Source organism: Rattus norvegicus, chromosome 5 (genome assembly GCF_021556685.1).
Source record: "Rattus norvegicus strain SHRSP/BbbUtx chromosome 5, alternate assembly SHRSP_T2T, whole genome shotgun sequence".
Classification (NCBI taxonomy): Eukaryota; Metazoa; Chordata; class Mammalia; order Rodentia; family Muridae; genus Rattus; species Rattus norvegicus.
Window position 1 is genome coordinate 124,753,181 of NC_141538.1, and position 13,748 is coordinate 124,766,928.

The following is a 13,748-nucleotide window of genomic DNA, read 5'->3' on the forward strand; positions in this document are numbered from 1 at the left end:
ACGGTCTGACAGCAGCCTTCCATGGGAGCCTAGAGGTTTTACCTGTTTCTGACTCACTTGTGGATCATCAAGGACCTGCAGGTTCTAATCCAGCTCTTTTTCCATGTGTGATGCCTAGTAGTACCCAAGATGACCCCCATCAAGGTGCTCTTATTCCAAGAGAATAATAATAAAGAAGGAATGAACCTCAAATGGGGTTTCCACCTTCAGACAGCATATAAATAAATGTGTGTACAACAGGGAGTGAGTTCCATATATCGTAGGTAATTAGTGTATGCACCAAGTACACATACATCCCTATGGTACAGCAGCATATAGAATGTCTGGGTCCTATGTCACTGATAACGGATATACATAAATGCATTCATATGCTTATGGTACAGTGTCACATGGAGTGACTTGTTCATGTGTCATCTATGACATGTCTACATACCAAATGTGTCGTACTGCATGGATGCAGCGGTGCACAGGACAAAGGCACAGGGATTGTCCACTTCAGCTCTGATGCTCAGCCTGCATTAGGCCCATTTGTGAGACGCTTGTGGCCTTCTTACTTCCGTATCGTTACAGTCATGGTTCTCTGTGATTTTAGGCACCATGGCTTCACAGCACCCAGTCTTATCTCAACCCTGGCATCCTTCATGTCAGTCTTCCTCTCATTTCTCACGGAAGCCTTCTCAGTTCTCTCTTCTCTGGATTATTTGTTTCCACACACATCCCGGAGAGCCCATTGCTTTGAGTGTGTATTGGGTCACATTGGTAATCAATGCTTTTTCTATGCTACAGGTGTGATAGGTCTGGGAGATCCTAAGAAAATTTTCAAGTATCCTGGCTCCTGTCTATACTTTATCACCAATCAGGTTCCTAGCCTCAGGGCAGTTCTCTTGGTCTCACAGGCATTCCCTGGGAATACTTCCTATACCCATTACCATATCATCCTCTTGATGAGAATGGCTTGGGGTTCAATTGAAACTGACTATCTTTCCCCATATGTCCCAAGGTCAGCTGGGGTTAGGGTTACTTCCTGTTTCTTCTCTCCTTCTCTTCCCCCATTTAGAGAGAAAGTGTTTTCCCCAAAATTCATTGTTAGTCTTGTTACTTAAAATAGTTACTTGTTACTTAAAATAGTCTGGTTTCTTAAAATAAGTAACCTACCTACCTTTATAATTTTATTTCACTGAACAAAGCTCCTACTCTGCCTTCTTTCTGCTCTAACTTGCCCTGGGCGGTTGACCCTTGTTGTACTCCTATGGTGCCCACATGGATGACTTGAGGAAAACTATACCAAACATGCATTTACTGCGGTTAGAAGTTCTGCAGTCACTGTGGCTGATCACACATTGTACTTAGGTGGAACTGCAATTACCAAGGAGTTCAGTTGAGGTGCTGGGTCTCTTCAGTTTTACTGAGTCTCATCGAGCTCTGCATAAGCCAAACTGAATATTATTACCATTCCATTCTTCACTGACCTGCCCTAATAATAGTAGCTCATATACCTGTAGACCCATGGTTCTCAACCTTCCTAATGCTGAGACCCTTTAATACAGTTCCTCATGCTGTGGTGACCCCACCCCCAGCCCCAGTCATAAAATTATTTTTGTTGTTCCTTCATGACTGTAATTTTGCTACTGTTATGAATCATATTGTAAATGTCTGTGTCTTCCTTTGGTGTTAAGTGACCCCTGTGAAAAGATCATTCAACCCCCGAAGGGGTCACGACCCACAGTTTAGGAAGGGCTGTTAAAGATTATCTGTATGGTGTGTGAGCTTGCCCAAGCCTACCCTAGGAAGAATACAAGAGATGGAAACAGGGTACAGAGACCCTGTTCCTTTCATGACTAAGATAATAAATCCAGATAAAACGTAACTCGATACCTTCCACAGGCACCTATTAAGCTCTAGCACTACAATTTGGTCTGTCTGCATTCAAAAGCTGATGTCAAGGCTGGAGAGACGGTCCAGCCATTGACAGCACTTGCTGCTCTTGTAAAGGACCTACGTTTGATTCCCAGCAGGCACATGGTGGCTCCCAACTGCCTATTACTCCAATTTCAGGGGATTTGACACCCTCTGTTCATCCCTCTGGCTTCTCCACTCATGGAATACACAAAGATATACTCAAGAACACATGCATGCACATAAGATCAGAAGTAAATATATAGTTTTAAAACTATAGAATTAAAAATAAAAGGTTAATGTCCAGGGCACATCTCTGGTGCTGACCAGTAAGAGCGAGGTACCAACTTGCTAGTACACGCAGTGTAATCTTTCTAAAGGGAGAGAGAGCAAATTGATCTTTGTGCGTTCCCTTCCTATTTCACTTTGATGTTTTGTTTTTAATTTAGTTTTTGGGGTTTTTTTTTGTTTCATTTAGAAAGTATGCAAAATATTAGGATTCTTTTTATTGATTAAATTTGTTCTTTAGCAATGAAATACAGGTGTATGATACATTTTGTTAACTGTCATCCCCAAAAGTCTTGCATCTGCCTTCTGCCCTGTCATCTTCCCCTCCTCCCTACAAGTCTCTTTCCAACACTCTTTTCTTTTTCTGAGTTTAATCAGAAGTCTGCATGACTACTTCAGGGTTTGAAATACCTACTGGAGCCTAGTGAGCCCATTGTTAGGTATACAGCTAGGATCAATGACTGCCCCTCCCCCAGAAGCCACTACTCAATAGTCCCTCAGAGCAGAGGAGGGCTCCTTCAGCCCCTTCTACGCATGATTGGTTGTACACAGGCCCAGTCTTGTTCAGGCCCAGAACAGGCTGCTAAGGTTGTGTTTGCAACAGCTGTGTCATGCCTTGGGATAGCCTTCCCCAGCTTTCTCCTCAGCACTCAGCTCTTACATTTTTTTCCAGCCCAGTCTTCTATAGTGTTCCTTGAGGCAGGGCTGAGCACACAGCAGTCACTTATTGTCAGCACTTTGATTATCTATGAACCCATTCATTCTTAGCCGTTCACTGAGCAATTGGAGGTTTAAGGAGCAGCAGTACTATGGCAGCGTTCTTTTCTTTTTCCATCTTTATTAACTTGAGTATTTCTTTATTCCCCTTCCCAGTTTCCGGGCCAACATCCCCCTAACCCCTCCCCCTCCCCCTCCTCCCGCCATTACCGCCCTCCCCCCAACAATCACGTTCACTGGGGTTTCAGTCTTAGCAGGACCAAGGGCTTCCCCTTCCACTGGTGATCTTACTAGGATATTCATTGCTACCTATGAGGTCAGAGTCCAGGGTCAGTCCATGTATAGTCTTTGGGTAGTGGCTTAGTCCCTGGAAGCTCTGGTTGCTTGGCATTGTTGTTCATAAGGGGTCTCCAGCCCCTTCAAGCTCTTCCAGTCCTTTCTCTGATTCCTTCAACGGGGGTCCTGTTCTCAGTTCAGTGGCTTGCTGCTGGCATTTGCCTCTGTATTTGCTGTATTCTGGCTGTGTCTCTCAGGAGCGATCTACATCCGGTTCCTGTCAGCCTGCCCTTCTTTGCTTCATCCATCTTGTCTAATTGGATGGCTGTATGTGTGTGGGCCACATGTGGGGCAGGCTCTGAATGGGTGTTCCTTCTGCCTCTGTTTTAAACTTTGCCTCCCTATTCCCTGCCAAGGGTATTCTTGTTCCCCTTTTAAAGAAGGAGTGAAGCATATTTTATCAATGCATGCTTCTGGTTAGCACTGTGCCCTGGACATGTTCGGAACCACTCTGCTGCCTGCCTGTATGCTCCTTCTTACACCCAGTGGCCTCCTTTTCTAGCCTCTCCTTTCTGCTTTTGTGTCATGTATATTGTGCCCACATATGAGAGAAAACATACCATATTGTCATTTATTCTGTCCTGTTTCTCCCTCTTGACCAACTCATTCCTCCATATGGTTCTTCTTCTGTCACATGATATACATATGTATATATTATAGATGTGTGTGTGTGTCTACATACATACATACATAAATATTAACCTAGATTCTGGGTATGAGAGAAAACATGTATTATTTGTCTTTCTGAGTCTGTGTTATTTTACATGATATGATTGATGAGGTCTAGCTCCATCCATTTTCCTGCAAATGACATAATTTCACTCATCTTTATGGGCGAATCAAACTCCATTACACACATATGCCACAGTTTCTTTATCCATTTGCCTTCTGATTGGCATCTAGGCTGGTTTCATTTCTTTGTTACCGTGAATAGAACAACAGTAAGCAGAGGCATACAACTATCTCTGTAGTCTGTTGACTTAGAGTCTTTGGATGTGTTCCCAGGTGAGGTATATCTGGACCCTCTGAGAGTTCTATTTTAGGTTTCTGGGAAACCTCCATGCAAATGTTCACAGTGCCTGAAGTAGTTTGCATTCTTACCAGCTAAGTATAAGGATTCCCATTTCCCCACATCCTCACCAGTGCTTGCTGTCCTTGGCTTTCTTTATGACAGACATTTTGGTTGGAGCAAAAGGGAATGTAGTTTTCATTCACATTTACCTGATGGTTAAGTTGGTGGACTTTGTATTTCTTCAGTTGAGAACTATCTGTTGAGTTGATTTACCCGTCTGTTAATAGGATGGTTTGGGCTAATTTTGGAGGCCTCCAGAGCATTTAGATATTTGGTGGCAGTCCTCTCCCACCCGGCAGCCATCACCTCTCTCTGCTCTCTGCTTTGTCATGAAGCCTTTTCATTTCCTGCAACTACGTTTGCAGTTCTTGAAGCCCTGTTCTGAGCTAGTGAAGTCCTCTTAAGAAAGTTCCATGTCTTCAAGTATTTCTCCTGTGTTTGTCTCTAATAGTTTCAGACTTTCAGGTCTTTTATCAAGGAGCTTGATACACTTCTCATGGATTTTCATACAAGGTGAGAGACGTAGGCTTGCTTTTGTTCTACTGCAGGTGGACCAGCTTTCTTAGCCACGTTTGCTAAACTGAATAGTTTCTCTAACATTTGGTTTTGATACTTTTATTGAAAACTCAGCTTGCTGAAGCTCTGTGGATTTATCCCCTGGCCATCTGTCCCATTTCATTTATCAATATGTCTTTCTACATACAGTGTCATGCCATTCTTGCCACTGTGACTCTGTAGTGTAGTTTGACATCAGGTGTTGTTATACTTCTAGCATTACTCGTTCCACTTAGTATTCCTTTGGCTGCTTAAGGCCTGTTATCCTTCCATTTGAATTTAAGGAATTTTGGAGCAATATTGATGGGGATGTCATTGCATTTGTAGATTGCCTTTACAAATTTAGGCAATTTCATAGTATCCATTTACTGATTCTTCAGCATAAGAAGTTTTTTAGTGTTCTGGCTTCTCTTCAATTCACATATTCAGTGTTTTGAAATTTTTATTATGTATCTGTTTTAATCTTTAAAACCAAAATGCTACCTCCTCCAGGAAGCCCTTTTCCAGTACTTTCCCACCTAATCTATTGTTAAACATTCACTCCTCTTTTCAGTTCCCAAAGTATATGTAGTACAATGACATATTTAAATGTAAAATGGTCTTGAAGAGGGAAAACTATTAGCTGCTCAGGAAGCTTTCTCATATACCAGTACATAACCTGGAATCTGTGACAATGTCTGTCAACCTAGTTGCCAACTCTCTGGTGTGTTTCCCATGTGTGAACAATATTCTGAGTTCTGCCTTTCCCGGGTCCATTTGACTTTCTAAGGGCTCTATGGGTACACTGGGACGACAACTGAGAGACAGTAGCTGGGATTTATAATTTCAGACAATTGGATCCTAAACTTTCTTTCCTAACCAATATTATAATTCCCCTCCAAAAATGTGTTTATAAACCCTGACACAGTTATATCACTTCCAAGTGCTGGGCACCTCATGTACAGTATTTTATTTAAATTTCCCAGCAATGCTCTCATGCATCCATTTTTCTAAGTTGGTTTTATAAATGTATAAACTCAGGCCTACAACTTTTCTTTTACCTTGAACTCAAAACACATGACTAGTAGTACATGGCCACAGTATAAATCAAGCCTGTCACCTTCCAAGCCTTAACTCATATTTATGAACTAATATGTAAGAAAGAGTGATGCAGGAATTACACATGGATATAGGAACATTTTTGTGTGGCATATGAATGATCATATATTGTTTTAGCTTTATATAACTTTGGAAATTGTGCCATGGAAACATGACTAGATGCTCAGGATGGGACTGGTGTGTCTTTCAGTATTAGAGGTTGTTTTTGAAAAGCTTTTGTGTAAATGCTAGGGCTGTGGCATCATGGACATGAGATGGTAAACACTAGGAATTACACTCCCCTGTCTCTCCACCATATGAAATGGCAGTGGCAGAGAGAATCATGCGCACAGCTGTAGCCACATGACTGAAGTCAGGCTCACACAGGTGTGATTTGACACATCTGCCTGAATCTTTGAACTTGATACTGTAGGCAATGAGGAGGTCTCAGAAACATCATGACATCATTTAATAATATCTGTCCTAAGAAGTCAGTGTGTGATTACTTTCCACTTGGATATATAATGGCTTGACAGTGTCAGTGAGTAAGCAGTGTTACTCACAGTCATTACAAACAGTTCCTGAATTATAATTCTTAGAAGACTATGTGGTGAAACTTGCTGAATAGTAGCCTGTAACACTCACCTGGGCATCTTATAAATTAGGCCATTATCTTCCTTCTGGAAAGTTGTTTCTAACTGACAAGCATGGTAATCTCGCATCTTTCTCTATTTGAAATCATAAAACTAATTGAACAATTCATTGAACCTAATGACTTCAGAAAAATCAATAATTGCCTCCCTCCACTATTGATAGAGTTTGGGTGCATGGAAGAAATTACCCAATACAAAATTAAGCCCATTAAAATAAATAATTCAACAAGCTGTTTGACAGTCTATTCAATTTTTGAACTTGAACAATTGTGAAGAGTTTCTTAAGTATAAATAATGAGAGAAATGTGCTTAATACTGTTGGGTGGTAAACAAAAGGGGCAAAGAGACTGGGTCCTGACACTTACCTTTGAATGATGGGACATGGTCAGTTGAGTGCGTGTGCATGTGTGCATGTGTGTGCATGTGTTGTGTGTGTGTGTGTGTGTGTGTGTGTGTGTGTGTGTGTGTGTGTGTATACATGTGTGGAAACACTAGCTCTCAATGTGTTCCATTAGCTTTAAGGTCAGATTACCATAAGGCTTCATTGCCCAAATGTATCTCACAACATACGAGCAACTTTCACATCTACCTGTATCTACCTCTAAGCCAACTAGAAAAACTGAAGATGAGAAACTGGGAACCAGCAGTGTAAATTAGCCTGTCCATGTCATGTCAGTAGTAAATACAGGGACTGTAATCTTGGTTTTAAAACTCCTTGTGCTCTGCTCAGTTCATGATTCTCACTGGTTTTGAGGGTTTTTATTTCCTCCTGCATGCAAAGGAAGCTACAGCACAAGACATTAGGACTAGAGGGTTCTGAAGAATAAATCACAAAGAAGTACGCTCAGAACAAGGCCTCTGTTCTCTCTGTGTTCTATATGTCCAAGAGGCCTGCAGTTAAAGGGACTGCTGCATAGATCAAACAGAATATGCTGAGATTTGAAGACTGCTCTTCTAACCCTTATCACAGGATCCCATTCTTAGTCTCTTCAGGTAGTCATTAGCATGTCTGTCCCCAAGGCTAGGAAGTAGTGTGATTAGGGAAAACACAATCCATCTATCACCAACAACATACAGCATACCAAAGCCAGTTCCTCAGAGCAACCGTTCATGTACTCCTAAGTCATCAGGAGTCAAGGTAGACAGGGAGGCAGGGGTGCTCAAAATTGGCAGAAACTTAGGACATCAGTTCTAATATCGTGGAAACAGGAATGATAATAAGAATGTTGGCAGGGATGAAAAAATACAACCACATTTCTGTAACGTCTACTTTCCCCATCACCTATCCCTCTCCCATGTCATAGTAAAGTCAGAGAGGCATCAGAGAGAGGAGTCAGCAGAAACTGGGATTAAAGATGTTCCAGAAAGCTTTTTCCTCACTCATCTTCATAGCTAATCCTTGTATCTCAAGTAGAAGATTATGGGTTCATTCTTTTTTTTTTTTTTTTTTTTTTTTTTGAGCTGGGGATCGAACTCAGGGCCTTGTGCTTGCTAGGCAAATGCTCTGCCACTGAACTAAATCCCCAACTCCTATGGGTTCATTCTTAAACCAGCCCTTGGTGTGCGACAAACACTCTTCTAAGTGCCTTGTGCACAGTTATGTCAATCCTCACCATGGTCCTTGGATAGATGCTTGTACTATGACTGTTCAGTGGATGAGGAAACTATGGCATAGGTAAGTTAAGCCTCCCAAAGTACCACAGTAGTAGAACAAGGATTCCAACTCAGCCAGCTGGCTCTACACCCGTCATTGTAAACAGCAAGAATGTATTCTGGTGGGGAACTGTCTATTCTTGCCTCTATAGCCCTGTACCCAAACATCTAGGCCAATGGGCTTGTAGCCTCCCTCAAGAGCCATAGACTGTTAATTGGCTTCTTGACAGTATTTGGCCAGTAGGAGACACCAGTAAGACACCAGATGGAGCTAGTATAGGGGAGGGGAGGTTCTCTTGGCTCCCTTCTTGCCAGAGCCTTTTGCTTCCCATGGGAAACCACAGTTCTTGAGGAGAAACCTTGTTTTGCGACTACAGACACAGAGTCTCCTGGTCTAGCTGCTCCCTCCCTTTGCCTACCCTTCAAGGATTAATGTGAGCAAAGACTGTCCCGAGAGCTGTTCCTGGAGTGCTTCACATACCTTCTCCATTATCCTTAACCCTGGCTATCCCTACATGATCTGCAGCTACCTTAAATTACCTCCAGCTTAAATTACCTTTCTGTTTCACACTTCTATCTAGATTGGTACACATGCATATAGGAGAGTGATTTATACAAGCCATACATTTAATACAAAGATTTTTGGAGAGAGAAAGGAGATGGAGGGAAGGAAATGGAAGGATAATGAGGAGAGACAAGTGTGTCTACTAACTGCTTAAAACATAAGTTTCGGGGCTAGGGAATTAGCTCAGTGGTAGAGCGCTTGCCTAGAAAGCACAAGGCCCTGGGTTTGGTCCCCAGCTCTGAAAAAAAGAAAAAGTAAAAAAAAAAAAAACATAAGTTTCCTCACCTCTCCTGAGTCAGGCACCATCCTACAAATAACAATAAGATAAAATACAGAGCTCTACCAAGTTCTTTCTTTTATTTATTTTCCTTTTTACTGTTGTGAGTAGAGAGGTAGGGATCAAACCTAGGGCTTTTCACTTACTAAGCATGTTCCTTATGACTGCCTGACAGTTGCTTTCCTAACTCTTAATCACAACAAGACTATTACTATGTAGCCTAGGCTAGCTCAAACTCACAATCCACCTTCCTCAGCTTCCGAAATGTTGGAATTTATAGGCATATGCCATGTGCCTAGCCTCTCATTTCATCTTAATGTGCATGGTATTACTCCCACTTTACAGTGCACAAAACAAATCATGGAGGACAGAAAATAATTTGCCTATGTTGATGAAGCACCTGAACCTAGACTGTGTAGAGAATTCCTCTTTTCTCATCCTGTCCATTTTCCTCTCAGGGGTTGAAGTCTCTGACTGTCAGATGCCCCCTGCCTGACCTTATAATCCAGACACTGAGGAAGTGCAAACAACCTTGGAGGGACATCATTCTTTTGTCTGTGGCTTCAGTCCCAGTGGGAGTTTAATTTCCTGAGCATCACCACTGAGCTCAGCCTCTCCATATGTCCCCACTTGTTCTCTGGCGCCCCTAAACCAATCTTCACTTTACCCGTGGAGTAGCAAAGGAAAATGACTCCAGACTTGAGAAATGTCTTGGGTTATGTGGCTTCTTTCCCCTCCATCCTCCAAGGTAGTCCAGGAGCCATTTTTATGAGGCAGCATAAAGCAATCGATGCGCGGGAGTCTAATGTACTTTTCTGATGGCCTCCTTTGAAAAATGTAGGTCTTTTTTACAAACTTAGATATTGATATTTGTACAGATGGGTGGCATTTGAATGTATCACTGTGAGACTCCCTGGAGGACTTACAAGGTCCCTCTGAGAAATGTTTATTTGAGAATCAAAAAGGCCATCACTTCTCTCCATGCTGCTGATTTCATTCCCCTAGAAGTGCATTAATTCTGAGCAGAGACAGTGCCTTTAAGGTAGACTGGAAATACCAGTTAAGAAGTCACATTTTTTTTTCTGACAGGAGGAAAAATTATGATTGTGTCTCTGAATATTTAAGTTAAACAACTGACCAGAAAATGAACTTTAACTGCAAGCATGGATGTGATTCTAGGTCCCAGAGACAAGGCTGGATGGATTTTGGGGGATTGAACAATACATGAGTTTTCAGGCTGAAAATGAGGCAGGTGGACAAGAAAATAAATGAGAGAGCACACGGACTCCAAAGGCCTACGCTTGCTTCTTTATCTTATCCCTTCCCTAAACAATGAGCTTCTTACCCAGGGGCATTTTATCTTATTTGGTTTCCCATCCTTGCTGCTAGAATATTAATTAGCATATAGTCATAACATTCTGGATAATTACCAACTGGCTCACTGTCTGAAAGAATGATTTATAAAATCATTTTTCACTTTCGGTTTGACCTTCCAAAATAGACAAAATCGGAGCTTCGTCTCCATCCCACCTTATAGAAGAATAAATCGAGGCCAGCGAAGGTGCTGTGTCTTGTCCAAAGTCGGACAGTAAATAGCTGACTGAACCAGGAATAAAACCTTGACTTCTTGTAATTATTGGGGCAGTGGCTTTGCTTTCTCTTAGTCTCATATTTTATCCTTCAGTTTAGTCTCCACGCGCTCCCCTAAAATATACCTCAGAATAAAAATGGCATTTGGGAGCAAAAGACAGAAAACAAAAGTCTTTGTAAGTCAAAAACCATGAAATCCCCAAGTGAAATGGGAGCCAGTGAGTTCCCGGATACAGAGATCAATGTAGTAGAAGAAAAGTGAATGACAGATATGAAATTAATGACATTTAAATTTATGCAGTTACAATAGGAAACACTTCTTCTGGAATGCCTTCCTGAGGCTTTGATATGTAGCAGTAATTAAAAGGACTGCTTTAAATCATTTATTATAATTATGTTTTAAATGATCCAGTCTGGAACGTAGCTGGCTTTGTGTTGTTTACTGGTATCTGGTGACATTTGGAATTGACTAGGCATTTGCAATAATTTGACTACTTTTAATACACAGAGAACAGCCTGCCTCCTGCAATGAGCTAGGAAAGGGTACTACAATGTTTAGATAACCCCATACTTTTCTCTTGTCTTAGGCTCTGATCACATTCCGAGGGCAAAATAGTCATGAGAGACTGGAACTTAGGCTCAGGCACATTCTGAAACGTCCAAGATAGAAACATTAGCGAGAAAGTGGAACATGGCCTACGTTGGTTGTAAGATCTCACTGTCTGCGGGTCCAGACTGACCGTGTGTGATATTTGCAGAGTTGCTTCAAGCCTGATGCTCAAATGTCCTGCAGGGTTTACCATTCCAGCAGCAACCTAGCCCTTCCCCCTTATGGTATCTTTTATCTTCTATTTTCCTTTAAGTGTAATTAGGAATACAGGAAGGATACATGGCTCATGGTAAGTCCGGAGAAGGTGTGCTGGCTTTGGGTTCTGGGTTGATGCTTTCTCCAGTACTCCAGAGCTGTGTGTTGCACAGTGCTTGACAGGCTTCATAGCAGTGTGGTACTTGTTGAAGTCTGTAAGTTAATGAAAAATAGATTTTTTTGAAGGATTTTTAAGAAGTCGAAGTACTCCACACTAGTGAACAATGCGACTCCCAGAGGACACGGATTAGTAAATGAAAATCTCAGTGCCAAGCAAGAGTTGCCTCCATTCAGTTATGGGTCAGTAGGTCAAAGGTATCTAAAACAACACAAGCTATTGCAATTGCTATTGCTTGACCGTTATAACTAGATTGTAAGCCCCTAATCATGGTAATACACGTTATTTGACTGTAGGTCCCAGAGAAATAAATATGACCAGAAAGCACTCTCCCTGACAGAGTACGTGGAGGTTCCATGCAGGCTGCTGGGGAGAAGAGACTTCAGGGGTCTTACCCAATGCTGGACCCTGCATGCTGTTATACCAGCCTGTGAGGCAATGGTGTTCCTTGAGCAGTAATGGTAAGACTGTTTATGTGAGGACCAAACTGCTCTCAGGACAAGATTGGAGATCTGTTCTGCAGGAGGGGATTCAATGCTTCATACCATAAACTTGATCAAGATCTGTAGATAGTAAAGTCATGGGACCTACAGGCTAGCCTGGTGATGTTTTTCTAAATAGTCATATTGTCAAAGTGCCTTACAAATATGTATGTATATATTCATATACATAAACTTACACATCTAAACTTTGCCATTGAAACTTTCTATCACAGTACATAGCGATCAATACAAAAAGGCTCATTAGTATTCAAAGTGATGAGACTCTTAAAAGCTCAGCTGTAGATGAGATATCTATTATCAACTCCCTCCCTAAGGCTCAGGGAACATCACAGAAGAAGTAGAATGAATGCAAGAGCCAGCCTGTGAACTGCTGCCCTCTGGATGTGACTTGTCTGATACACATGTGAACCTTTAGCAACTATGGTTACCTTCACAAGATCAAGTCAAGTACAAATTCCAGCCTGGAGGACAGAGGGATTCCCAAGGCCCTAGTCTGACTGGGGCACTGTTGCTGGGTGTTAGGTCCCCATGCCCCAGTGAATCAGCCTATAGCTATATGCATATGGGATACACTAACTTGATTTAATAAGTAATAATAAATAAGTAAATGAGTGGAAAATAAGAAATTTGGAGAGAGATGGGCTAAGAGAATCTTGGGAGGGAGGATGTTTAAAGTGGAAAGTGAGGGTTTGATATGATCAAGATACACTCTATACTTGTATAAAACATTCAAAGCACTAAAATGAATATAGAATTAAAATGTGTCCTTTTGTACATCTAGGTTTGGAGTATCAAGGTCTCTGACTCAGCCGAAGTCCCACTCTGAGCATCAAGTACATGGCTTTAAGAGGTGGCAAATAGCAGTGAAGGATACTTTTGAAATAGATTGAAGCATGGGGATGAGGAGAGAGATGACGGCTGTTACTCAAGAAGGACTGATGGAAGGACAAGCTATAATTTTACAAATAGTATGGTTTTTAGAAGCCCTGTGGATGAAGCATAGTTTGCTTGAGTCTGTTTCCTCGGATTCATTCTTTTTACTCCTTACAACCTTTTCCACCCTCAACTGTGTTATTTTTCCATATCTCCTTCCTAGCTAGATTAGAATACGCTGGCAGACATGCTCGCTTGCCTGTATTCTCCTGTCTATAGATTGGATGCTGTACTTTGAAGAACTGAAAGCAAAGGGGAAACCAGGGCTCTGTGTTCAAAACTCAATACAGAACTCAAGACAGCAGCATCAGAGTTTAAAACTAAACTGCCAGCATTCACAAAAGAGGACATGCCTGAAATAGCTGACTGTAGCCTAGAGACAGTAGGCAGAATGGAGTCAAAGTGACTCAGGCTCTCTCAGGGTCCACAAACCCACACTGTGACAGAGCCTTGCTCTCTGCTTTCTACAGTTTATCCTTTGCTGGGCCTAGATCCAACTATTTCTCAACAGCCTTCCAAAAACCATCCTAACCTCTTCCCCTGCCCTATAGGCTAACTCACCATGGTTTTTTTTAAGGCAGTGTCTGCTCTTGAGAATCAACATCTCTTCCTGTATATTAAGTTTCTCTCCTCCAAATTTAGTAGTAAAG

The 13,748-nt window shown here is 41.8% G+C and overlaps 1 protein-coding gene and 1 long non-coding RNA gene across 8 annotated transcripts in view; one reads left to right on the plus strand and one right to left on the minus strand.

Moving 5' to 3' along the window:
• Nucleotides 1–13,748, plus strand: part of Dab1 (DAB adaptor protein 1) — a 1,118,143-nt gene that overhangs the window by 464,385 nt on the left and 640,010 nt on the right. The window lies entirely within an intron of this gene.
• Nucleotides 9,187–13,748, minus strand: part of LOC120103116 (uncharacterized) — a 44,423-nt gene continuing 39,861 nt past the window's right edge. Inside the window, exons 3-4 of one of the 4 annotated variants that reach the window (XR_015621013.1) lie at nucleotides 11,569–11,697; nucleotides 9,187–10,136 (exon numbers count right to left, since the gene is read on the minus strand). This is a non-coding gene — a long non-coding RNA (uncharacterized LOC120103116). Of the gene's footprint in view, nucleotides 10,137–10,951; nucleotides 11,698–13,748 lie in introns of those variants that run through there. The other 3 variants (XR_015621010.1, XR_015621009.1, XR_015621012.1) reach the window with 3 other exon arrangements.